Below are 24,094 nucleotides of genomic sequence, written 5' to 3'. Positions count from 1 at the left end.
ATTGAGTAAACAGCTAAGGAGGCCTTGTGTTTATTTTAATGCAGCCTGAATGGGTGTGGCCAGCTCTCACAAATTAGAATTTCTGGGTTTTGCTTTCTCAGTAACATCAAAAATTATTGGAGTCTCCACAGAGTTGGAAGCTTCAGTGACTATCTCCTGGCTGCTACTCTCTGAATTTTCTCTTGATGCTGTTTTTAATTCCTGGATTGGAGAAATGATTGTGACAATCTTAGTCTGAATAATCCTTTTTGTCAGGGGCTGTGTTTATGGGATTTTCCTTTTATTGGATCAGTTCATTAGTAATAGTTCCTAGATCTATTATTCTGTTAACTTGTCCAATCAAATTACATTATTCTAGATTCCTCTTTCTTTGGTTTCATTTTATTTTCCGTGTTTAAATAAATGGTGTTTTGCTTCACGCCGAGTAGTTTGACCAGTCACATTGCATCTGGAACAGACTGTTTACATTTCCTTAAAAATAAGAAAACATTAGAATCTAGCTGAAAATGTGTTGCTTGAAAAGCGCAGCAGGTCAGGCAGCATCCAAGGAGCAGGAGAATCGACGTTTCGGGCATGAGCCCTTTCTGAAGAAGGGCTCATGCCCGAAACGTCGATTCTCCTGCTCCTTGGACGCTGGCTGACCTGCTGCGCTTTTCCAGCAACACATTTTCAGCTCTGATCTCCAGCATCTGCAGTCCTCACTTTCTCCTAGAACATTAGAATCTACGCTACCGCCTTCAAATATTTTCGAGGGGTGTTGTTGTGGTCAATCACACGAGATTCCTTCTCTTCCTGAGCTGGAGGCACTGAATGGGCTGGCCCTGTTCTTCTCCAGTAGTATCAATGCGCTAAATGGCTTCCTCATATTCCTATGAGGTGCTGAATGAAGCCTTTTTTTAGATTAGTTTGCTTGCAGTGTGGAAACAGGCCCTTCGGCCCAACAAGTCCACACCGATCCTCCGAAAAGCAACCCACCCAGACACATTCCCCTACATTTACCCTTTCACCTAACACTACGGACAATTTAGAATGGCCAATTCACCGAACCTGCACCCGGAGGAAACCCATGCAAACACGTGGAGAATGTACAAACTCCACACAGTCAGTCGCCTGAGGCGGAGAATTGAACCCGGGTCTCTGGCACTGGGAGGCAGCATTGCTAACCACTATGCCAATGTGCCGGCCAAGTGCCTGTGGCAATGTGCAGTGTCAGGAAGTGCTGTTACATGCACTTCAACAGCACAAGCCTCAATTGAGTCTGGGTCTCGCTGCACATGGACACAGGCTGGTTCAGGAGCTGACAGGGACAAAACATTCTGAACATTGTGGAATCTTCAGTGACCATCCCCACCTCTGATCTTCTGGTGGGGAGACATTGATGAAGTAGCTGAAGATGTTTGTGAAGAGGAAGCTACCCTGAGGATCTCCCATAGAGTTGACCTAGGATGGAGATAATGAACATCTCCCTTTGTGCCATGTATAATTCCAAACACTTGAGATTTTACTCTGATTCCCGTTAAGTCCAGTTTTGTTCAGTTCCTTGATGTCAACAGAAGCTAACCACTGGCTTGATATCATGTCCAGTCATTTTCACCTGAACCCTTGTTTCAGCCTCTTCTGTTCACATCAATAGGCCATGATAGATGAGCAGCAAGTGTTTTCTTCAAACAGGTGATATTGAATGCCAGGATCTCTCTTCTCAAGTGAGATCGTGAAGCTAGATGACTGGAAGTTCCATTTGCTAGTACTTGGCCAATATCCCTCCTCTTTCATATACTTTTTAAATGCGCCTTGTACACACACCACTCTCTGTGTGAAACATTTGCCTTCGGGACACTTCTAAATCATTCGCCCTCTCGCCTTCAACCTATGCCCTCTTGTTCTGGACTCCCCTATTCGAGGGAGCAGAACGTGGCTGTTCAGGGTATCCATGCCCCTGATGGTTTTATAAAACTCTATAATGTCACCCCTCAGCCTCTGACACTCCGGGTGAACCACCTCAACCTAACCAACGTCTCCTGAAAGCTCATTTCCTCCAGTCCTGCAACATCTGTGTAAATCATTTCTGCAGAAAACCGAGTTATATGCAGTATTCTTAAAGTCGCCTCACCAACGTCCTGTACAGATGCAACATGCCATCACAACTCCTTTGCTCAATGCTCCAACTGATTAAGGGAAATGTATCAAATGTGTTCTGCACCACTCTGTCAACCTGCGACTCCACTTTCAAGGAACAATGTAGCTGCAACCCTAGTTCCCTTTGATCCACAACACTCCCCAGGACCTTACCATTAAGCGTATAATTTCTGCCTTGATTTGCCTTCCCAAAATGCAAAACCTCGTATTTATCTCAATTAAACTTCATCTGTCACTCCTTGCCCCTTTGTCCCATCTAATTGTGGTCTCGTTGTATTCTGAGATTTTCCACAATACCACCATCATCTGTAAACTTACTAATTATGCCTCCGATATTCATATCCAAAGACTTGATATAAATGATGAAATGCAGTGAACGCAGTACTGATTCTTACAGCACACTGCTGCTCACAAGCCTCCAGTCTGAAAAATACCCGTCTTCCTTCAAGCCAATTGTGACGAGCTTCCTCTGTACCCCATGTGACCGAACCTTATCAATCGGAATGTCATGAACACCTTACTGAGGTCCATGTGGACAATGTCTACCAAACTGCCTTCATCAATCTTCTTTGTCACCTCTTCATAAAACTCAATCAAATTAATGAGACATGATTTCCCATGCAGAAAGCCACGTTGTCTACCCCGATCAGCCCTTGCCTTCCCAAATGTATGTAAATCCTGTCCTTCATAATCCGCTCCAACTTACCCACCACTGACATCAGGCTCACCGGTCTATAGTTCGCCGGCTTTTTGGATCACTGCTTCCTTTTCGAGTCCCACTCCTCCACTGCTCACAACAAATGTTAAATGTAACCAGGTTCGTGATATGGCCGATGATACCATTCTCAGACTTCTAAATCAGGGTCAGTTTTAGGAACAAGTCAGGCTAGTCTCTTTAATCTGCTAAAACAACACGTTTATGATCCAGAGAAATGTTACTCAAACTATGATGGAAAGATGAATGGCAAACTGTTTGGGTATTGCAAATATGTAATACATAATGGGTGGTACGCTGGCACAGTAGTTAGCACTACTAACTCACAGCACCAGAGACCCGTGTTCAATTCCCACCACAGGTAACTGTCTGTGTGGAGTTTGCACATTCTCCCCGTGTCTGCGTGGGTTTCCTCCAGGTGCTCCAAAAATGTACAGGTTGGGTGAATTGGCCATGCTAAATTGTCCGCAGTGTTATGTGAAGGGGTAAATGTAGGGGAATGGGTCTGGGTGTGTTGCTCTTCGGAGGGTCGGTGTAGACTTGTTGGGCCAAAGGGCCTGTTTCCACACGGTGGGGAATCTAATCAATATTCCCCTTTCTAAAAACACTGGTGAGTCTGCGCACACACACAAAATCGATGAACAAAATCTCTGCAATTTCAAGTTGAAAGAACTTTGTCCAGATATTAGTGTAACTCCTGAAAAAAGGAAAAATTGAGAGATTCTGCTTCCACTCACACAAGCTGCTAGCAATGGGATTTCATCCTGTAACAGTTGGATTTGGCTGAATTCCATTTGCATTAGGCAGGGAGGAGATTATAATGAATTCAGGTCAAGGATCACCCAAAGGGTAGCACCGTGGCTCAGTGGTTCGCACTGCTGCCTCAGAGCACCAGTGACTTGGGTTCGATTCCAGACTCGGGTGACTATTTGTGTGGAGTTTGCACATTCTCCCCTTCTAATGGTTGCTCCAGTTTCCTCCCACAGTCCAAAGCTGTGGTGGTTAGATGGATTGGTCATGATAATTTGTCCAAAGTGTTCAGGGGTTTCTAGGTTATGTGCATCGGTCGGGGTAAATGTAAGGGAGCGAGCCTGGGAAGGTTCCTCTTTGGAAGGTTGGTATGGACTTTTTGGGCCGAACGGTCTGTTTCTACACTGCAGGGATTCTATAAAAATTGTAACAATGACTGCAGAGGTTCTTTTTAGTTCGCACATATTGCTGTGATGAGGAATAATGATGGAGAGAGAGAGAGTCCAATAGGCCGTTCCTTCTCCGGCAGATTACATTTCTTCCCACTCTGAGTTGAATCACACAGTAATGTCATCGTCTCCCAGCCTGTATCATGTGAGGTCTCCTTGTGCATTGTCCAAACTATGTCTCCATCACATTCCCTGTTCCATGTAGGTGCATCATTGCTGCTGTCATACACAGAGCCATACCCTTAGCAGAAAATGGTCTTGGTCGATTTGGAGATATGTTTATATGTCCCTGCGTCATTAAAACAATAAAATGTTTAATGTATTCAGAATACTTGTGTTAAAATGAATGCATTTTGCAACAAATACAGAAATTGCTGGAAAAGCTCGGCAGGTCTGGCAGCACCCAGGTGAATTTTACATGTTATAGTTGTACCAGCCTCCATAACTTCCTCTGGCAGCTCATTCCATACGCACACCACCCTCTGCATGAAAAGATGCTCATTAGACCTCATCAAAACCTTTCCCCTCTCAATTTCAACCAATGCCCTCTAGGTGTGGGCGCCACTGACATGGGAAAAAACCCTGACTACTCACCCTATCCATGATCATTCTGATTTTATAAACACCTACTGCTACGAAATGTTAGTCCAATCAACACGAATGGCTGCACTTTCATTCGGGGCCTAAATTCTCAAATGCACTACTGACACCTCTACCTTCTCCATCAAGTCACATTTGTAAATCAATTTTAATCAGTTTGTGCAGGTGTATCATGAGACACTACTGTGGGATTTACACATCGGCCTTTGTGCTTGGAGGTAGGGACACTAGCATCACTCGGCAATACCCATAAAGCTGTAACATTATTTTCCTGTGTGTTTGCTCATCAGCCTGTTACAACATGCCGTGACATACCTCTGCAACAGGCAGGACTTGAATTCAGAACTTCTAGTCCAGAGCTTGGAACATTATCACACACGTTCAGGAATCAAATCCAGAGCTCTGGCTCAGAGGTAGGGACATTACTCACTACACTACCATACCCAGATTTTTGGTCATATTTTAAGGTCAGCTTTCAGCTCGGTGTGGATTTATTATAACTAGGTTACCATTACTGAACTACACAAAATTTGTATTGTTAAACAAATACAAAATATTTGTGTCAACTGTAGGATATTGAGTGCACGTGCTGTGCCATGGAAATTAACTATGAACATCTTTAATTGCTATTATCTGTAATCTGCAGTATTAGGAAAAGAAATCCTGCAGACACACTATGCACAATGAAGGGTCTCAAATAGATATTTATTACTGAAGACCAGAGACGGAGAAAGACAATAATTTCTGGCCCCCAAACACGGATCAGTATTCGCCAACACTAGTGTGACTGTCCTCTTCCTAAAACCATTAAATGATTACTGTCCAGCCTCTCCTCCACACTGACTGTGTCTGCAATCTGTCCCTCCTCCCTCTAACCACACAAGGCAAACTAAGCTCCGGGTCTTTGTGAAAATAAAAGCCGGAGTGTGCAGGCCTCCTGGAGAGGGGGAGGGTATTTTAAAATTGAAGAGGGAGAGTGAGGTAGCAGTTATATCACACACTGGGCTGTTCAGTTTGGATTAATGCGAGGTATTGGATTTGGTAAATCAAACAAGAGCTTTCTCCGTTTGGAGCTGCCCTGCACAGTTTACCCCGAGCATGCCAGATAAGGGGCAATTACATCATGGTTTCTCGACCGGGGCACGGAGGTCCTGCTGGATGGGCTAGTACAGAGGGAGATCATTCCCTTCCCAGAGGGGGCCACACCACCAGACCCTCCGAGCATGCTCTGTGCTCACCACAGTAGTTCAGTAATGGAGAGTGAGGGTTTCCTGTGATTTATGTCACATTTTTGTCAATAATTCAGACCTTCCCATTTTTTATTCCAACTCCAATTATTTTAATAAATCCCTGAATACAGGGACACATTTGAAAATCTCACTGGGTCCCCGATCAAACGGGTCCCTTTGCCTCCAGGCTGATGGATAATGGGTTTGTTTTCCTTCCTCACAGTTAACGTAGTGACCATCTACGTCCTGCTTTATAAAGATTGTGGATTGTCTCCATGTGTCAGACGTTACCTGGGGGCCATGGCAGCGGCGGATCTCCTGGTCATTATCCTCGACCTGATCCTGAGACACATTCCCATTGTTTATCGGGAACAGTTTTATTTCCTGATGGACTCCGTCCCAGTGTGCAATATCCACGCCGTCCTGCTTTATGTAGCCACTGACTGCTCTGTCTGGTTCACCGTCACTTTCACCTTTGATCGGTTTGTGGCCATATGTTGCCAGAAGCTGAAAAGTAAATATTGCAGTGAGAAAATGGCGGCTGTGGTTCTGGGAGCAGTGACTGTGCTGAGCTGTTTAAAGAACATTTTCAGGTATTTTATGCTCACGGCTCGGTATTCGCTGGTGAACACCCCCTGGTTTTGTGATGTAACAGACGCTGCTCGATGGTCCATTGTTTGGGTCACAATCGAGTTCCTCCACAACATTCTAACCCCGTGTGTCCCATTTCTCCTGATCCTGCTGCTCAATGTTCTCACCGTCAGACACATTATAGTGACCAGCAGAGCCCGCAGGAGACTCCACGCTCACACCAATGGGGACGCTCAGTCTGACACAGAAATGAGAAACCGAAAAAAATCCATCATTTTACTGTTTGTGATCTCGGCCAATTTCATCCTGTTATGGTCAACGTTCATGCTGTATTCTGTATGGTACCGGATGGATGATATTGGGTATCAGTCTGTGTATCTCCATCCCTTTGTGCAGGAATTGGGCTTCATGCTGCAGCTCCTCAGTTGCTGCACAAACACCGCGATTTATGCCGTGACCCAGACTAAGTTCAGGCAGCAGCTGAAGAATGTGCTGAAATATCCCTTCACCCAAATCCATCCATCCATCAAATTCCCTCATTAATCAATCCATCCGGGATTTTCACATTTCAGTTCAGTGTTTCAGCGATGGAGCAGCCTGTCGCTATGGTAACAGACTGAGGGTAGCGCTGGTTTGTCCATCCTTATCCCACAGGGGGGTTACAGAGAAACATTTCAGTTTCTCACAATTCAGGGGCCAGTGAGAAAAGGCGCCATCCCACTGACTGTATCCATCACTTTCATTTGTAAACAATAAAAATGTTCATTAAACCATGCTGAGCAGCAGAGTGACCGATGTTGTTGTGTGTCTTTGTGTTGCAGAAGCTGAGCTGGAGACAGACAGACTCAGCCCCAAGTCCTGGTCCTCAGGGAAAGGGAGGAGGGCACCAGGCCAAAGCTCAAGAGCTGGGTTTAACTCCCTCTGTACCCCCCACTCTAAGCTGGCTTTCCCATTTCCTCTCCCCTACTCTTTCATATCAATTCTCTCTCTCTCTCTCTCTTTCAGCACAATCTCTCTTTCAACACTCTCCTTTATCCTCCACTCTCTCTCACACCCCCACTCCGGTTTCTTCACCTGCCTCCACTCTTTACTCTCTCCCTCCCCCTCTCTCTCTCATGCCGTCTCTGTCTCCCTCTCGCAATTCAGTCTCTACCCACTAAGCCCACCCCCTGTCTCTGGGTCAGGGGGAGAGGGAAGGATCAGGGAGACAGAGTGTGTCAGAGAAGTAGGGACAGGAGGGACAGAGATTCAGTCAAAGAGAAACAGAGGGAGGTGGGGGGGGAGAGAGAGAGACACCGAGGGAGGGGGAATTGAGAGTGAGAGAAGATGGAGAGAGAGTGAAGGAGAGGGGAGAGAGGGGGGAAAGAGAGAGATAGGGTGAGGGAGAGAGATAGAGAAAGACACGGGAGGAGATAATAAGAGACAGGGGCGAGAGAGAGAATAGGCGAGAGAAAGACTGAGACTGAGAGACGGACGAGGGAGGGGGCAAGAGAGAGAAAGACACAGAGAGAGGGGCGAGGAGAGAGACAAAGGGGCAAGAGAGATCGGGGAGCAGAGAGAGAAAGACATAAAAAGAGAGAGGCAGAAACAGAGAATGAGGGGGCGAGCGAGTGAGGGGAGGGGGAGAGAGGGGTGGGCGAGAGAGCGGAGGACGAGAGTGGGTGGGTGAGAGAGGGGAGGGCGAGAGAGGGGAGGGCGAGAGAGTAGAGTGCAAGACAGGGAGAGCGAGACGGAGGGGTCGAGAGAGAGGGTAGGGTGAGAGAGAAGGGGGAGCGGGGGGAGGTGAAGCGAGGGGAGGGGGACAGAGGTGATGTGCAAGAGAGCGGGGAGGGCGAAAGAGAGGGGAGGACGAGGGTAGGTAGTGCGAGAGGGGGGAGGGGGAGGGCGAGAGGGGGTGGGAGAGTGGGGGAGGGCGAGAGGGTGCAGAGCGAGAGCGGGGAGGGAGAGAGAGTGGAGGGAGACAGAGAGGAGGGAAAGAGAGTTAAGGGAGGGAGAGGGCGAGGAGGTTAGAGCGACGGGTTGAAGGCGAGAGAGGGGAGGGTGAGAGACCGGAGTGCGAGAGACGGGAGAGTGAGACCGGAGCGCGAGATAGGGGAGAGCGATAGAGGGGAGGGCGAGATAAGGAAGGGGGAGAGAGGGGAGGGCGGGAAAGGGGAGGGCGAGGGAGGGTAGGACGAGATAGGGAAGGAGGAGAGAGGAGAGGGCGGGAGAGTGGAGGGCGAGCGAGGGGAGTGCGAGAGAGGGGAGGGCGAGATAGCGTAGAGGGAGAGAGGGGGAACGAGAGAGGGGGTAGGGCGAGGAATGGGCAGGGCGATACGGGGGTGGGCGAGATGTGGGAAGGACGGGAGGGTTGGCAAGGTAGAGGTAAATGGCGAGAGAGAGGGGAGGTCGAGAGAAAGGAGTGTGAGAGAGAGGGGGACGGTGAGAAAGAGGGGAGGACGTGAAAGAGGGGAGGGCGCGAGAGAGGGGAGGGCGAGAGAGAGGGGTGGGTGAGAGAGATGAGGGGGAGCGAGGGGAGGGGACAGAGTGGAGGGCGTGAGAAAAGCGTGGGCGAGAGAGTGGTGAGGGCGAGAAAAAGGGGAGGGTGAGAGCGGTTGGGAGTGGGAGGCAAGAGAGGGCAAGTCGAGAGAGAGGGTAGGGCGAGAAAGGGGTAGGGAGAGAGAGAGTGGAGAGGGCGAGAGAGGAGAGGGTGAGACAGGAGTGAGCGAGCGAGGGGAGGCAGAGTTGGAGTGGGAGAGATGGGGAGAGAGAGTGGAGGGCAAGAGAGAGCGGAGGACGATGGGGCGGGCAAGAGAGAGGGTAGGGGGAGAGAGGTGGGCGAGAGAAGGGCAAGAGTGTGAGAGGGTAGAGAGAGGACAGAGAGACAGGGAGAAGGGAAGAATGAGAGGGGAGAGAGAGTGCGAAGAGAACGAGGGTGAGAAAGTGGCGAGGTCGAGAAAGGGGGTACGGTGAGAGATGGGAGCGTGAGAGAGGGGGGGAGGGTGAGAGAGGGGAGACAGTGAGAAAGAGGGAGGAGAGCAAGAGAGGTGGGAGTGTGAGAGGCGGGGGAGGGCGAGAGAGAGTCGAGGGCGAGAAAGATGAGGGGGAGCGAGGGGAGGGGAAGCGAGTGGAAGGGGAGCAAGGGGAGGTGCAGCGAGGGGAGGTTGACAGAGGGGAAGGGCGAAAGAGAGGGGAGGAGAGCAAGAGAGAGGTGGAAGGGTGATAGAGAGGGCGAGGGTGAGATGGAGTGGAGGGTGAGAGAGATGAGGGAGAGCGAGGGGAGGGGCAGAAAGGGGAGGTTTACAGAGGGGTTGGGCGAGAGGTGGGGGCGAGGAAAGTGAGTGCGATAGATGGGATGGCCAGAGACGGGAGCGTGAGAGAGGGGAGGGGAGAGGGGCGAGGGCGAGAGGGGCTAGGGCGAGAGAGGGAGGGCGAGAGAGAGGAGAGCGAGGGGAGAGAGAGAGAGGAGAGTGAGGGGGAAGGCTAGAGAGGGCAGAGCGAGAGGGGGTGAGCAAGAGGGGGAGGGTGAGAGGGGTAGGGCGAGAGAGCATAGTGCAAGAGAGATAATGGGGAGAGGGGAGGGTGAGAGAAGGGAGGGGCAGAGTGGGAGGGCGAGATAGAGGATGACGAGAGAACGGGAGGGCAAGATTGAGGACGGCCCGAGAGGTGAGGGAAAGAGAATGAAGGGCAAGAGAGGGGAGGCAGGGAGAGAGGAGGTGGAGAGAGGGGAGGAGAGAGAGGGGGGAGGGCGAGAAACGTAAGTGCGAGAGACGGGATGGCCAGAGACGGGAGCGTGAGAGAGAGGAGGAGAGAGGGGCGAGGGCGGGAGGGGGAGGGCGAGAGGTGAGAGTGAGGGGAGAGAGAGAGGAGAGCGAGAGGGGAGTGCAAGAGAGAGGTAGGGCGAGAGGGAAGTACAAGAGAGAAGGTAGGGCGAGGGGTGAGGGCGAGAGAGCGGAGTGTGGGGGGAATGAGAGAGGGCACAGTGAGAGGGGTAGAGCGAGAGTGGGAGGATGAGAGGGGTAGAGCAAGAGAGGATAGTGCGAAAGAAATAATGGGGAGAGGGTAGGGCGAGAGAAGGGAGGGGGAGAGTGGGAGGGTGAGAAAGGGGACAGCCCAAGAGAGGGGAGGGTGTGAGAGAGGGGAGGAAAAGAGAGAGGGGAGGGCGAGAGAGGAGAGGGCGAGAGTGGAGGAGGGGAGGGAGAGAGAGGGATGAGAGAGAGGGGAGGGAGAGAGAGGGGAGAGTGAGAGAGTGGCTAGAGAGGGGAGGACGAGAGAGGAGAGGGAGAGCAAGGGGAGGGAGAGAGGGGGTGAGAGAGAGGGGAAGGGAGACAGGGGAGGTGAGAGAGAGCGGTTGGGAGTGGGAGGCAAGAGAGGGCAAGTCGAGAGAGAGGGTAGGGCGAGAGAGAGTGGAGAGGGCGAGCGAGGGGAGGCAGAGTGGGAGTGGGAGAGATAGGGAGAGAGAGTGGAGGGCAAGAGAGCGGAGGACGATGGGGCGGGCGAGAGAGAGGGTAGGGGGAGAGAGGTGGGCGAGAGAAGGGCAAGAGTGTGAGAGGGTAGAGAGAGGACAGAGAGACAGGGAGAAGGGAAGAGTGAGAGGGGAGAGAGAGTGCGAAGAGAACGAGGGTGGAAGAGAGAGAGGGGGGAAGAGATAGATGGGGAGAGAGGGGGAGATAGAGGGGTGAGAGTGAGAGGGGTGAGAAAGAGGGGGGAGAGAGAGAGGCACGTTAGCGAGAGGGGTAGAGAGCGGGGGAGAGAGTGGGGGTAGAGAGAGATGGACAGTAGGGAGAGAGAGAGTGGGAGAGAGTGCGCGGGTGAGAGAGAGAGCAGGAGAGAGTGAGAGAGTGAGGAGAGAGGGGTGGGAGAGTGAGGGGAGAGTGTGAGCGGCGGATAGAGAGATGGAGAGAGACATAGAGGTGGGACAGAGAGAGAAGTGATCAGAGATGGGGGAGAGAGAGGGGAAGAGAGAGAACGGGGGAGACAGATAACGGGGAGAGAGAGCAGGAGAGAGAAAGAGAGGTGGGAGAGAGGGGAGAGGGACAGCGGGGGAGGGAGCAATGGAGGGAGAGAGAGGGTGGCAAGAGAGAGTGGGCGAAGAGAGAAAGGGGAAGGGGGGAAGAGAGAGAGAGGGGGAAGAGGAGAGTGAGAGGCGGAAGAGTGAAGGAGAGCGTGGGGAGAGAGAGGGGAGAGAAGGGGGAGAGAGGGGGAGGGAGAGAGAGAGGAGAGGGCGAGATAGAGAAGGGAGGACGAGAGAGAGAGGGGAGCGCGATAGAGTGGGCCGGTCGAGAGAGAGAGGGGAGGGCGAGAGGGGGTGTTAGAGAGAGTGGAGGGCGAGATAGAGGGGCGCGAGAGAGGGGAGGAAGAGTGGGGGAGTGTGAGACTGGGGTATCGGGGGGTGAGAGAGAGGGGCGGAGAGAGGGAGGCGAGAGCAACGGGGTGAGAGGACGGGTGCGGGGGGCGAGAGAGGCAGGGCGAGATAGAGGGGGCGAGAGGGTGAGAGAGGGGGCGAGAGAGTGGGGGCGAGAGAGGGGGAGGGCGAGAGAGAGGGAATGGCAAAAGAGGGGAGCGCGAGATGAGGGAGTGTGAGACGTGGGACAGCGAGAGTGGGTAGGTTGAGAGGGAGTGGGGGCGAGAGAAAGGAGGGCGATAGACAGGGAAGGGCAAGAGAGAGAGGAGTGCGAGAGAGAGGGGAGGGCGATAAAGGGGAGGGCGAGAAAGAGGGGAGGGAGAGAGAGGGGAGGGCGAGAGATGGGTGAGTGAGAGGGGGAGGGCGTGAGAGGAGGAGGGCGGGAGAGGGGAGGGTGGGAGAGGGGAGGGTGAAAGATGCGAAGGGGAGAGAGAGGGAGGGAGAGTGAAAGGAGGGAGAAAGAGTGTAGGGTGAGAGAGGGGAGGGTGTGAGAGGTGAGGGAGAGAGACTGGAGGAGGAGAGAGAGGGTAGGGAGAGAGAGGAGGGAGAGTGGGGAGAGAGGGGAGTGCGAGAGAGGGGAGGGGGAGAGAGGGAGGGCGAAATAGAGGAGAGGGCAAAAGACGGGGGAGGCCGAGAGAGGGAGGGCGAGAGAGGGTGTGGGCGAGAGAGGGGAGGGCGAGAGAGGGGTGGGCGAGAGAGATGATGGCGTGAGATGGTGGGGGAAAGAGATGAGAGGGAGAGAGGTGAGGGCGAGAGTCGGCGACAGGGAGAGAGACAGACAGAGAGCCAGAACGAGAGCAAGAGATGCAGAGAGATGAACAAAGGGGGTGAGCAAGAGAGAGAGAGAATGCGTGAGGGTAACAGCGAGAGAAAGAAGTGGCGAGAGACAGAGGTGCTAGAGGGAGGGAGAGAGGGGGCAGATACGAGAGAGAGTGCGAGAGAGAGACAGTGAGAGAGGGAGAGAGCGAGCAAGAGAGAGAGAGATGATTGGTAGAGAGAGAAGGGGGCAGAATAGAGAGATTGAGGGCTACAGAGAAAGAGTGGGGGGAAGAGTGAGAGGGAGAGGCCGCGAGAGAGAGAGGGGAGAACGAGATGGAGAGACGGGACAACCGAGAGGTCGAGGGATGAGAGAGGGGCGAAAGAGAGTGAGAGAGAGGAGGCGAGAGACAGTGGGAAGGCCAAGAGAGACAAAGGGATAGAGAGGAAGAGAGGGTGCGAGAGTGACGAAGCAAGAGCGAATGAGGGAGAGAGGTGGTGAGAGAGAGAGAGAGGGGCCAAAGAAAGAGAAGGGCAAGAGAGAGAGAGGGAAGGAGAGGGGAGTGAGAGATAGGAGCGAGACAGAGCGAGGGAGATAGAGAAAGGGAGAGAGTGACCGAGAGAGAGCGAGGGAGGGGAGGGAGAGGGGCGAGAGAGAGAGAATGAGAGAGAGGGAGAGATAATGAGAGAGAGAGAACGAAAGAAAGAGAGAGAGAGGTGCAAGATAGAGGGAAAGAGGGGACAGCGAGGGAGGGAGAGAGGATAGAGGTTGTGGTAGAGTGGGAGAGAGTGATCGAGAGAGACCAAGGGAGGGGCGAGAGAGGGGCGACAGAGAGAGCGAGAGAGATTGAGAGGGGCGAGAGAGAGAGAGAATGGAGAGAGAGTGGTGATAGAGAGAGGGATAGAGAGAGAGAGAGAGTTGAACGATGGCGACGAGGGAACAAAGAGAGAGATTAAGAGAGCGAGAGAGGTGAGCGATTCCGACAAGGGAACAGAGAAAGAAGGGCAAAAGTGGGTGTAAGAGAGAGAGTGGGGTACGCGCGCGAGAGAGAGACAATAGAGGGCGACAGTGATGGGGGAGAGAGAGGGGAGAAATGGGGTGTGAGAGAGAGGGGTGAAAGGACAGCGAGAGAGAGAGAAGGAGCGGGTGAGAGAGATGGGGAGAGCGAGAAGGCGAGAGAAACACGGGGCGTGCGAGAGACGGGGACGAGTGAGAGATAGAGGGATGAGAGAAAGAGGGAGGGTGGGCTGAGAGAGAGAGACAGCACGAGCAAGAGAGAGAACGAGAGAGAGGTGCAAGAAAGAGTAAGAGAGAGGGGACAGATACGAGAGAGAGCGTGAGAGAGAAGGAAAGAGCGAGAGTGCGAGAGAGGAGGAGAGCGGGAGAGAGGGAAAAAGGGAGAGAAGGAGAGTGGGAGAGAGAGGTAAAGAGGGAGAGAGGGAGAGCGAGCGAGAGCGAGAAAGAAAGAGAGAGGGCGAGAGATGCAAGTGATGAGGAGATTGGGAGCGGATACGAGAGAGATAGTTGGAGAGAGAGGAGAGGATAGAGAAAGAGGAGAGTATAGAAAGGGGGATAGAGAGAGGGGGACAGAGAGGGCTTATAGAGCGGGGGGATCGAGAGAGGGGGAAGTGAGAGGGGGAGAGAGAAAGGGGGGGAGAGAGGGGGGATGGAGAGATGGGGATAGGCAGAGAAGGATAGAGAGAGGGGGATAAAGAGGGTGGATAGAGAGAGAGGGATTTAGAGTGGGGGATAGAGAGAGAGAAAGGGGCATAGAGAGAGATAGACGGGGATAGAGAGAGAGAGATGGGCAATAGAGAGAGAGAGATGGGGATAGAGAGAGAGAGACGGGGGATAGGGAGAGAGGGGGATAGAGCGAGAGAGGATAGACAGAGAGGGGGATAGAGAGAGAGAGGGTGATAGAGAAAGGTGGGGTAGAGAGAGGGGGGATAGAGAGAGGAGGGAGTAGAGCGGGGGGTTGAGACATGGGGATAGAGAGGGGGGGAAAAAGATAGGGGATAAAGAGAGTGGGATAGAGAGAGGGCGATAGAGAGGGGGGATAGAGAGAGCGAGAGGGAGAGTGGGAGAGAGGGAAAGAGAGAGGGGACGAGAAGGTGAGAGGGGGGAGAGCGAGAGGGGACGAGAGAGGGGGCAGACACTAGGGGAGGGGAGGCTGATGTAGAGAGTGGGAAGTGATGGGGAGAGAGGGGAAAGAGGGGGAGAGAGATGGGGAAAGAGGGAGGAGACAATGAGAGGGGGCGAGAGAGGGGAGAGAGAGTAGGGAGAAGGGAGAATGAGAAGGGGGAGAAAGGGGAGAGAGAGTGGGGAGAGAGAGGGAAAGAGAGGGGAGTGAGAGAGAGGAGCGAGATGGAGCGACGGAGATAGAGAAAGGGAGAGAGTGACCCAGAGAAAGCAAGAGAGAGCGGGAGAGGGGCGAGAGAGAGAGAGAATGAGAGAGAGGGAGAGAGAATGAGCGAGAGAGAACGAGAGAACGAGGGAGAGAGGTGCAAGAGAGAGGGAAAGAGGGGGCAAATACGAGAGAGAGAGTGAGAGAGCGAGAGAGAGAGAGGAGACAGCGAGGGAGGGAGACAGGGAGAGAGGAGAGAAGGTGTGAGAGAGGGAGAGAGTGATCGAGAGAGAGCAAGGGAGGGGCGAGAGAGAGTGCGAGAGAGATTGAGAGGGGCGAGAGAGACAGAGGGGTGGTCGAGAGAGGGATAGAGAGAGAGAGCGAGAGAGATGAGCGATGGCAATGGGGGAACAGAGAAAGAGAAGGGCGAAAGGTGCAAGCGATGGGGAGTGATGGCGCGGATATGAGAGAGAGATAGTTGTAGAGAGAGGAGAGGATAGAGAGGGGCGATAGAGAAGGCGTATAGAGAGGGCGGATCGAGAGACCGGGGAGTGAGAGAGGGTGAGCGAGGGGGGGGGAGAGAGGGGGGGGATAGAGAGAGGGGGATAGAGAGGGGTATAGAGGGAGGGGGCATAGGCAGAGGGGAATAGAGAGAGGGGGATAGAGAGATGGGGGATAGAAAGAGGGGGATATAGAGAGGGGGAGAGAGAGGGGGGCATAGAGAGAGATAGACGGGGGATAGAGAGAGTGACGTGGATAGAGAGAAAGGGGATAGAAAGAGAGGTGGACAGAGAGAGAGGGAATAGATTGAGAGGGAGATAGAGAGAGAGGGTATAGAGAGAGGGGGGATAGAGAGAGAGGGAATAGAGACAGAGGGGAGAGAGAAGGGGTAGAGAGAGAGTTGGGGTAGAGAGAGGGGGATAAAGAGAAGGGTGATAGAGAGAGGGGGATAGAGAGAGGGTAGAGAGTGAGGGATAAAAAGAGGGGGATAAAGAGAGGGGATAAAGAGAGGGTAGATAGAGGGAGGGGGATAGAGAGAGGAGGATAGAGAGAGTGGGAGGGAGAGTGGGAGAGTGGGGGAGAGCGCGGGGACGAGAGGGGGAGAGAGGGGGAGAGCGAGAGGGGACGAGAGTGGGGGAGACAGACGGGGCAGAGAGAAGGGGAGGGGAGGCTGGGGGAGAGAGGGGAGAGAGGTGAGAGAGAAGGAAGGGAGGGGGAGAGACGGGGAGAGAGGGCGCGAGAATGAGAGGGGGGCAAGAGAGGGGAGCGAGAGAGTAGAGGGAGAATGAGAGGGGGAGAGAGAGAGGGAGAGAGAGGGGGAGGGAGAGAGGGAAAGAGAGGGGAGTGAGAGAAGAGAGAGACAGAGCGACGGAGATAGAGAAAAGGAGAGAGTAACCGAGAGAGAGTGAGAGAGAGCACGGGAGGGGCGAGAGAGGGGCGAGAGAGAGAGAGAGAATGAGAGAGAGGGAGTGAGAAAGAGCAAGAGAGAACGAGAGAAAGAGGGAGAGAGGTGCCAGAGAGAGGGAAAGAGGGGGCAAATACGAGAGAGAGAGTGAGAGAGCGAGAGTGAGAGAGCGAGAGAGAGAGAGGAGACAGCGAGGGAGGGAGACAGGGAGAGAGGAGAGAAGGTGTGAGAGAGGGAGAGAGTGATCAAGAGAGAGCAAGGGAGGGGCGAGAGAGGGGCGACAGAGAGTGCGAGAGAGATTGAGAGGGGCGAGAGAGAGGAGAGAGGGAGGGGTGATAGAGGGATAGAGAGAGAGCGACAGAGGTGAGCGATTGCAATGGGGGAACAGAGGAAGAGAAGGGCGAAAGTGGGTGTAAGAGAGAGAGTGAGGCACGCGCCAGAGAGACAATAGAGGACGACAGTGGTTGGACAGAGAGAGGGGAGAAAGGGGGTGTGAGAGAAAGGGGGAAAGGAGAGCGAGAGAGAGAAGGAGCAGGAGAGAGAGAGAGATGGGGAGAGCAAGAAGGCGAGAGAAAGACGGGGCGAGCGAGAGACGGGACGAGTGAGAGACGGGGCGAGTGAGAGAGAGGGGGAAGAGAGAGAGAGGGGGAGGGTGGGCTGAGAGAGAGAGAGACTGCATGAGCAAGAGAGAGAGAGCGAGAGAGAGGTGCAAGAAAGACTGAGAGAGAGAGGGGGCAGATACAAGAGAGAGCGTGAGAGAGAAAGGAAAAAGCGAAAGTGCGAGAGAGGGAGAGTGTGAGAGAGGGAGAGCGCGAGAGAGGGGGAGAGCGGAAGAGTGGGAGAGAGAGGGAGAGAGGGAGCGAGGGAGAGCGAGTGAGAGCGAGATAGGGGCGAGAAAGAGAGAGGGCGATAGGTGCAAGTGAGGAAGAGAGGGGGCGCGGATACGAGAGAGAGAGAGGAGAGGATAGAGAGAGGAGAATATAGAAAGGGGGATAGAGGGGGATAGAGAGAGGGTTGGAGAGAGTGGGGGAGAGAGGGGGATAGAGAGAGGGGTGATAGAAAAATAGGGGATAGAGAGAGGGGGGTATAGAGAGGGGGATAGAGAGAGAGGGATAGAGAGAGGATAGATAGATGGGGACAGAGGGAGATAGAGGGGATAGAGAGAGAGGCATAGAGAGACAGAGAGATGGGGGATAGAGAGAGAGAGACGGGGATAGAGAGAGAGAGACGGCGTAGAGAGAGAGAGAGACGTGGGATAGAGAGAGAGGTATAGAGAGAGGGGATAGAGAGAGAGGGAGATAGAGACAAGGGGATAGTGAGAGGTGGGATAGAGAGAGGGGGATAGAGAGAGGGGATAGAGAGAAAGTGATAGAGAGAGGGGGATAAAGGGGGGATAAAGAGAGGGAGATAAATAGAGGGTGGATAGAGAGAGGGGGATAGAGAGGGGGATAGAGAGAGGGGTGTTAGAGAGAGGGGAAATAGAGAGAGTGGGAGGGAGAGTGGGAGAGGGGCGAGTGAGAGGGGACGAGAGGGTGAGAGGGGGGTGAGCGAGAGGGGATGAGTGAGTGGGAGAGAGAGGGGAGAGAGGGGGGAGAAAGGGGGAGAGAGGGGGAAAAGAATGAGAGGGGAGCGAGAGAGGGGAAGAATGAGAGGGGGAGAGAGAGGGGAGAGAGCAGGGAGAGAGAGGGGAGAGGGGGAGAGAATGAGAGGGGGAGAGTGAGGGGGTACAGAGAGGGGGAGGGGAAGAGAGGGGGACGGTGAAGGGGGCGAGAGAGAGGGTAAGGCGAGAGATTGGCGAGAGAGAAGGGAGGGCGAGAGAGTAGAGGGCGAGAGAGGGAATGGAGAGGGGGGAGGGAGAGAGAGGGGCGAGAGAGTCGGGGAGGGAGAGAGGGGAAGGGATAGAGAGGGGAACATGAGAGTGGCGAGAGATAGTGGAGTGTGAGAGAGTGGAGGGCGAGATAGGGGAGGACGAGAGAGAGGCGGGCGAGAGAGAGGGTAGAGCGAGAGAGGGTAGGGAGAGAGGGGAGAGAGAGAGGCGAGGGCGAGAGAGCAGAGGGCGAGAGAAGAGAAAGCGAGAGAGGGGAGGGAGAGAGGGCGTGGGAGAGAGGGTGTGGGAGTGGGGGCAAGAGACAGAGGGGGGGGGAGGGGGCGACAGATCGGAGAAGGCGAGAGTGTGGCGACAGAGAGTGGAGGGCGAGAGAGAGTGGAGGGGGAGAGAGGGTGATTAGAAAGGGGCGAGAGAGAGGGTAGAGAGAAGACAGAGAGAGACAGGGAGGAGGGAAGACTGAGAGGGGAGAGAGTGGGAAGAGAAAGAGGTGGAAGAGAGAGAGGGGTGGAAGAGAGGGGAGAGAGTGAGGGGGAGAGATAAAGAGGTGGGAGAGAGAGGGGTGGGAGAAAGAGGGGTGAAAGACGGAGGGCTGAGATAGAGATGGTGAGAGAGGGGGGAGAGAGAGGAGCAGAGAGAGGGACAGTGAGTAGAGAGAGTGGGGGAGATAGGGAAAGAGATAGGGGAGAGAGAGAGAGTGGGGAGAGAGATATGTGGGAGAGAATGAGAGGAGAGCGTGAGCGGGGGAGAAGATGGAGGGCGAGAGAGAGGTGGGAGAGAGAGAGAGGGGGCGGGAGATAGAGGAGAGGGAGGGGGAGAGAGAGCGGGGATGAGAGAGAGGGGGGAGAGAGAGTTCAGGAGAGAAAGAGGGTGGGAGAGAGGGGGAGACAGAGAGCGGGGGAGAGCGATGGAGGGAGAGAGAGAGGGTGGCGTGAGAGAGAGTGGGTGAAGAGAGAACGGGGAAAGAGAGAGGGGGAAGAGAGATAGAGAGGGTGACAGGGAGAGAGGGGTCGAGAGAGATGGGGAGGGTGAGAAGGGGACAACGAGAAGGGAAAGGTGAGAGTGAGTGGAGGAAAAGAGAGAGGGGCATGAAGGAGGGGATGGTGAGAGAGGGAGGTCGAGAGAGGAGGGGCGAGAGACAGTGTAGGGCTAGAGGGGGGACAGCGAGAGGGGTAGGTTGAGAGGGAGTGGACGGCGAGAGAGAGGGGAGGATGAGAGAGGGGAGGGCGAGAGAGAGGAGAGGCCGAGAGAGAGGGGAGGGAGAGAGAGTTGAGGGCGAGAGAGGGGAGGGAGGGAGAGGGGAGGGTGGGAGAGGGGAAGGGGAGAGAGGGGGGAGGGAGAGAGAAGGGAAGGAGAGAGAGGGTAGGGCGGGAGAGCGGAGGGTGTGAGAGGTGAGGGAGAGAGAGTGTAGGGAGAGAGAGGGGAGGGAGAGAGAGGGGTAGGGAGAGAGGGGGAGGGAGAGCGAGGGTAGGGAGAGAGAGGGGAGGGAGAGAGAGGGGTAGGGAGAGAGGGGGAGGGAGAGAGAGGGTAGGGAAAGAGAGGGTAGGGAGAGAGGGGGAGGGAGAGAGGGGAGGGCGAGAGGGGTGAGGGCGATAGAGCAGGGAGGGTGAGAGAGGGGAGGGAGAGAGGACGAAAGAGAAGAGAGGGCGAAAGAGGTGGGTGGCCGAGAGAGGGAAAGCGAGAGAGGGGGTGGACGATAGAGGGGAGGGCGAGTTAGGAAAGGGCAAGAAAGTTGAGGGCGCGAGAGGGTAGCACGAGAGTGATGGGGAAAGAGATGAGGGGTAGAAAGGGGAGGGTGAGAGAGAGAGAGTGAGAGAGAGACAGAGATAGACAGAGAGAGAGGGTGAGAGAGGAAGAGAGGGTACGAGAGTGACGAAGCAAGAGCGAATGAGGGAGAGAGGTGGCGAGAGAGAGAGAGTGCCAAAGAAAAAGAAGGGCAAGAGAGAGATAGGAGCGACAGAGAGGTAAAGAGAGGGGAATGAGAGACAGAGGAGCCAGACAGAGCGAGGGAGTCAGTAAAAGGGAAAGAGTGACCGAGAAAGACCGAGAGAGAGCGAGGGAGGGGCGAGAGAGTGGCGAGAGAGAGAGAATGAGTGAAAGAGAGAGAGAGAATGAGCGTGAGAGAACAAGAGAAGGAGGGAGAGTGGCGCAAGAGAGAGGGAAAGAGGGGGTAAATATGAGAGAGAGAGTGAGAGAGCGAGAGAGAGAGGACTGAGGGAGGGAGATAGGGAGAGAGGAGAGAAGGTGTCAGAGAGAGGGAGAGAGTGATTGAGAGAGAGCAAGGGAGGTGCGAGAGAGGGACAACAGAGAGAGTGACAGTGAGAGGGAAGAGAAAGAGGGGAGGAAGTGGGTGTGAGAGAGGGGGGAAAGGAGAGCGAGAGAGAGAAAGAGTGGGAGAGAGAAAGAGATTGGGAGAGCGAGAAGGCGAGAGAAAGACAGGGCGAGCAAGAGACGGGGCGAGTAAGAGACTGAGGGATGAGAGGGAGGGTGGTTGGGCTGAGAGAGAGAGAGACAGAGAGAGAGAAAAAGACAGCACGAGCAAGAGAGAGAGCGAGAGAGAGGTGCAAGAAAGAGCAAAAGAGAGAGAGGGGACAGATAAGAGAGAGAGCGTGAGAGAGAAAGGAAAGAACAAGAGTGCGAGAGAGTGAGAGAGTGAGCGAGAGAGCGAGAAAGCGGGAGAGAGGGAGAGCGGGAGAGAGGGAGAGTGGGAGAGTGGGAGAGAGAGGGAGCGAGGAGATCGAGTGAGAGCGAGAGAGGGGTGAGAAAGAAAGAGAGAGGGCGAGAGGTGCAAGTGAGGGGAGAGGTGGCACAGATACGAGAGAGAAAGATGGAGAGAGAGGAGAGGTTAGAGAGAGGAGAACATAGGAAGGGGGTAGAGAGAGGGAATAGAGAGGGTGATAGAGGGGGGATCGAGAGAGGAGGAGAGAGAGGGGTAGAGAGAGAGGGGGAGGGAGGTGGATGCAGAGGGGGATAGAGAGAGGGGGATAGAGAGAAGCAGATACAGAGAGGAGGATAGATGGAGAGCGGTTAGAGAGCGGGGTGATGAGGGAAAAAGAGGGGGATAGATTGAGGGGAATAGAGAGAGGGGTATAGAGAGCGGGCATAGAGAGAGAGACGGGGGATAGAGAGACAGAGATGGGGATAGATAGAGAGATGTGGATAGAGAGAGAGAGATGGGGATACAGAGACGGGGATAGAGAGAGGATAGAGAGAGGGGGAGAGAGGGGGGCATAGAGAGAGAGGGATAGAGAGAGGAGGAATAGAGAGAGGGGCAAATAAAGAGAGGGGGATAGAGAGAGTAGGGGTGATAAAGAGAGGGGGGTTATGAGAGGGGGATAGCGAAAGGGGATAGAGAGTGGGAGGGTGAGTGGGAGAGAGAGGGAACGAGAGGGGCTAAGAGGGGAAGAGAGGGGGATAGCAAGAGGGGATGAGAGAGGGGGAGACAGAGGGGGCAGAGAGAAGGGAAGGGAAACTGGGGGAGAGAGGGGAGAGAGAGGTGAGAGGGGGGAGGGAGGGGGAGAGAATGAGTGGTGGCGAGAAAGGGGAGCGAGAGAGGAGGGAGAGGGGTGAGAATGATGGGGAGAGAGAGGGGGTGAGAGAGGAGGGGTGGGGAGAATGAGGGGGAGAGAGAGGGGAGAGAGAGGGGGAGAGTGAGGAGCGAGAGTGGGGTTAGAGAGGGGGAGAGAGAAAGGGAACGAGAGGGGGTGAGAGAGGGTGAGAGAGAGGGAGAGAATGAGAGGGGAGTGAGGGGGGAGTGAGAGGAGGAGTGAGGGGGAAGTGAGGGGGAGTAAGAGGGGCGAGAGGGGGAGCGAGCGGGGGTGAGAGAGGGTGCAAGAGAGAGGGTGCGAGAGAGATGGGGTGAGAGAGAGTGGGCGAGAGAGGGGGTTAGAGAGAGGGAGAGAGAGGAGGGAGAGTGAGGGGGCGAATGAGAGAGGGGGTGAGCAAGAGAGGGGGCGAGAGAGGGGTGCGAGAAAGGGGAGGCGATCGAGGGGGCGAGAGAGAGGAATAGAGGGGGCGAGAGAGGGGAATAGAGTGGGGCGAGAGAAATGGTGAGAGAGCGGGAGAGAGAAGGTACAAAGAGAGGGCGAGAGAGCAATGCAAAAGGGACAACAACACTGGCCTTGCTAGCATTGCTGACTTCCATTTTAAAAAGTCCAAAATCCTGACCCATGGGTTAGGACAACAGTCTTGCATCAATCTGCTGCAGAATCTTGAGCTCCAAACCTAACAACACATGAGGGTTGATATGATTATGTTTATCCAGCAGACTGCAGTGGCTCAAGGCAGCTCACCACCGTGACCATTTCGAGAACGAGGGAAAGGTAACAAATCACAGCATTACCGGAACCATCCAAATTCAAAGAACGAATTTAAAAATCTGAAACAATACAATCAAAATTGACTTCATTCTAATCAATCCACAACAGTGATAAGGGGAAAGATTATGTGAATACCTCGAATCTGGACAACAGCCTGACTGCAATGCGAAAAGACAACGGTTTTCCTCCCTTCTCTGGGAAGGATTACTGGAAGGAGCTGCACATTCTAACATCGCATTTTTGAAAGGCTATTAAGCTTAACGTCACTGCATCGGCCAGCTCCTCCCTTTTTCTTGTGCTCCAACCAGGCCAGCTCTGTTTTTGGGCTTTTCCTTCAAGGCTTGTCCTCGCAGTTTGAGGAGTGACACCTGGTGCTGTGCACGCAGCTCCTCCTCCTCCATGTACTGTTACACCATCTCCATGGTGAATGGAGTGAAACTGTCTTGTCTCCCCGAGAAGGGCATGCTCAAGTAATACTGGACAGTGAAAGACAGGAAGACAAACAGTACAGAGTGAAGTGAGCTGCTTCCCCTGACTCAATTAAAACTTGGTAAAAACAATGACTGCAGATGCTGGAAACCAGATTCTGGATTAGTGGTGCTGGAAGAGCACAGCAATTCAGGCAGCATCCGAGGACAGGCAAAATCGACGTTTCGGGCAAAAGACTTGTTCTGTAATCCACGAAAACACCAGACTGAGTGCAGACAACTGCAACACTTAAAAGTAGTTGGAGTATCATCTGACATGCTAATCATGCTGTATCACAAGTGATCTCATCAAACTATGCCAATATTTATCAGGATTAGTAAATGCTGGCTGTGTCATTTCATCGTCTGTCAAACACATTAAGACCGGCGAAGTCCCTCATACTGATAATTTTCTGGTCAGGGCTCCAGTCACTAATTTGCTGCCAGGTTCTGATAAATAACGTACAACACCGCAGGAGTTGACCTTGCAGAGAATAAGGGCTCCATGGTTACATTAACATCAGTACATGCGGAGACTATTTAGTTTATTGAGTCTTTTCCACCATTCACCCAAATCATGGTAATCTTCATCATCATGACAAATTCTTCTCTTTGTCCCATAATTCGACAGCATTTTCATTCAAAATCTACCAATCTCAGATTTAAAATTTAAAAATGATTTCCAGTCAATCGCTGTTTGTGGAGCTTTATCAAGCTTTATCAATTTCTGTGTATAAAGTGTTCCCCGATATCAAACCTCAATGTTCTGACTCTAACACTTTATCTGTTTAACTTTTATTCTTAAATTAAGCCTTGAAATCCAAGTATCACTTTAGTAAATCTACACTGCACTTCCACTCAGAGTGATACTCTCCTTAAGCCTGGTGCCCAGCCCTGACTGCTTGGTCTAACTAGGTTCTGATTTGCCTAAGCATGACTTCTAATCCTTTGGTATCTCGTCTTCTATAGAGATCAATGTCAACATTCCACTGGCCCCTTGATCATTTTTCTGAACCTGTTTGTGACATATTCATGAACTATACAGCTGGATCAATCCCACCAAGTTTCTTTGGACTCCACTCTCTCTGAATTTTCATAATCAAGAAATATCCTATTTTGATCCA

General features: G+C 53.4%; 1 long non-coding RNA gene across 1 annotated transcript; it reads right to left on the bottom strand.

Annotated features, from left to right (window-relative positions):
• Positions 1 to 1,048: 1,048 nt before the first annotated feature.
• Positions 1,049 to 22,745, bottom strand: LOC148148880 (uncharacterized). The gene is made up of 3 exons (XR_015758600.1): positions 22,639 to 22,745; positions 6,171 to 6,386; positions 1,049 to 4,339 (listed from the first exon to the last, which is right to left on the bottom strand). It is a non-coding gene; the product is annotated as an uncharacterized LOC148148880 (long non-coding RNA).
• Between the last annotated feature and the right edge of the window lie 1,349 nt (positions 22,746 to 24,094).

The sequence above is a fragment of the Chiloscyllium plagiosum genome, unplaced genomic scaffold (genome assembly GCF_037043375.1).
Source record: "Chiloscyllium plagiosum isolate Xiang-an unplaced genomic scaffold, Cpla_swu_hap1 HiC_scaffold_11, whole genome shotgun sequence".
NCBI lineage: Eukaryota > Metazoa > Chordata > Chondrichthyes > Orectolobiformes > Hemiscylliidae > Chiloscyllium > Chiloscyllium plagiosum.
The sequence above is the reverse complement of the archived record's forward strand: the minus strand, read 5'-3'. Positions and strand labels throughout refer to the sequence as shown.